Below are 2,736 nucleotides of genomic sequence, written 5' to 3'. Positions count from 1 at the left end.
AGCAAAGAAAAAGGGGTATGTCACCTATGGAGATAACAATCGGGGAGCCATACTTGGTAAAGGAAGTCTCCTAGAACACCTCAACAAAACGGAGTAGTTGAACGTAAAAATCGAGTGCTAGAGGAGCTGGCAAGAACAATGCTGAATGAGGGTAATCTACCAAAGTATTTCTGGGCTGACGCGATTAGTACAGCATGTTATGTTTTGAATAGGATAACAATACGTCCTATACTGAACAAAACTCCCTATGAATTACTAAAAGGTAGAAAACCAAATGTATCTCATCTTCATGTATTCGGCTGCAAGTGTTTTGTTTTGAACAATGGTAAGGATAATCTTGGCAAATTCGATGCTAAAGCTGATGAGGGCATATTCCTTGGTTACTCACAATCTAGCAAAGCATATAGAATATATAATAAGAGATTACTTATAGTAGAAGAGTCAGTACACGTTTCTTTTGATGAATCTTATGCAAAATATGTCGAGAAAGGTCTTTCATTTAATGGTGCAGGTCCATCCACTGAAGACATTGTCAAGGATAAGGAAGATGAGGATGAAAGTATTGTAAAGAAAGATGCTGAGAGAGAGAAAGATGAGTCTCACAATGAAAATGAAAAAGAAAGCATCTCAAACAATGAAGAACTTCCCAAGGCCTGGACAAACGTGAAAGACCATCCAATTGACAATATAATAGGAGACATCTCAAGGGGCATTACAACACGCTCAAAGATAAGTAACTTCTGTCATCATTTTGCTTTTGTTTCACAAGTTGAGCCGAAAAACGCTAAGGATGCATTACTTGATGAGAATTGGCTAATGGCCATGCAAGAAGAATTAAAACAATTTAAACGGAATGATGTTTGGGACTTAGTCCCTCATCCGGGAGATCATCAAGTAATAGGCACTAGATGGGTTTTTCGTAACAAACTTGATTAAAACGGCGTTATTACTAGAAACAAAGCTAGATTAGTTGCCCAAGGTTATAATCAAGAGGAAGGTATTGATTATGAAGAGACATACGCTCCTGTAGCACGTCTCGAAGCTATTCGTCTCTTACTTGCTTATGCTTGTTCTAAAGACTTCAAACTATTCCAAATGGATGTTAAAAGTGCCTTTCTAAATGGCTATATAAATGAAGAAGTCTATGTTGCTCAGCCACCCGGCTTTGAGAATTACATGTACCCAACTCATGTCTATAAGCTGAAACGTGCTCTATACGGTCTTAAACAAGCCCCTCGGGCTTGGTACGAACATTTGAGCAAGTTTCTCCTTAGTCAAGGGTACTCTAGGGGTAAAGTTGACACTACTCTCTTTATTAAAAGAAAAGATAAAGATATTCTCTTAGTCCAAATTTATGTAGATGACATTATATTTGGGTCGACTAATGCAAAACTTGTCAAAGATTTTTCTAAGCTTATGCAGAGTGAATTTGAGATGAGTCTCATGGGTGAGCTAAATTTCTTCCTTGGCCTACAAATCAAGCAACTCAGTCATGGAACGTTTGTGAATCAAACTAAATACTGTACGGAGCTGCTCAAAAGATTTGGAATGAGTGAAGCAAAAGAAATTGACACACCTATGGCAACAAATACTAATCTAGACAAAGATGAGAAAGGTAAAGAGGTTGACGTAAAATTATACCGAGGTATGATAGGTTCACTATTGTATCTTACTGCCTCAAGACCAGACATCATGTTTAGTGTGTGTATGTGTGCAAGATATCAATCTTGTCCAAAAGAATCTCACTTGAAAGCCGTCAAAAGAATTCTGCGATACTTACGTGGAACTACTACATATGGCCTATGGTATCCAAAGGGAAATGAGTGTCATTTGGTAGGATTCTCTGATTCAGATTTTGCTGGCTGCAAATCCGATAGAAAAAGCACAAGTGGAACGTGTCATCTATTCTCAAATTCATTGATAAGTTGGCATAGCAAGAAACAAGTATCGGTTGCATTATCTACTGCTGAGGCAGAATATGTAGCTGCTGGAAGCTGCTGTGCACAAATATTATGGCTCAAGCAACAACTTCTTGACTTTGATATTAAGCTTGATCGCATACCTATCATGTGCGACAACACAAGCGCCATAAACTTGAGTAAAAATCCTGTCTTACACTCTCGTACCAAACATATTGAAATAAGACATCACTTTCTACGAGATCATGTAGAGAAAGGAGACGTTACTTTTGAACATGTAGAAAGCAAGAAGCAACTAGCTGACATCTTCACCAAACCTCTAGCAACGGAGCAATACTTCAACATTCGTAGGGAATTAGGGATACTCGATATCTCTAATTTGGGCTAATTACGTTTGTTCTCTCTTAATATTATTCCTTTACTTTATATATATATATATATATATATATATATATATATATATATATATATATATATATGTTCTCTTTTGCTAACATTTTTCTTAGCGTAAAGGTAGTTCATCATCTAGCCAGGCGTCATTCCACAGTGATTAAAGGCTGCCATTAAAGTTGAGAAAGCGGTAACGTTATTGTTGTTCACTTCCAAAAATATTATTGATACTATAATATGCTATCAATCTACATGCTTATAGTGACTTCATACATTTATCGCTCTTGCTCATTTGACTCTCATGCTATAACTGACTACCTTTTATGAATGCTAGCATTTTATCTATGGTTCTCCTGTTACTCTCCTATTCTCTTGTTTTCTCTTTTTGATGTTGACAAAGGGGGAGAAAGATGCTGAGTGCTGAGTG

The sequence above is a fragment of the Vicia villosa genome, unplaced genomic scaffold (assembly GCF_029867415.1).
Source record: "Vicia villosa cultivar HV-30 ecotype Madison, WI unplaced genomic scaffold, Vvil1.0 ctg.006689F_1_1, whole genome shotgun sequence".
Classification (NCBI taxonomy): domain Eukaryota; kingdom Viridiplantae; phylum Streptophyta; class Magnoliopsida; order Fabales; family Fabaceae; genus Vicia; species Vicia villosa.
Note: the sequence above shows the minus strand (reverse complement) of the source record.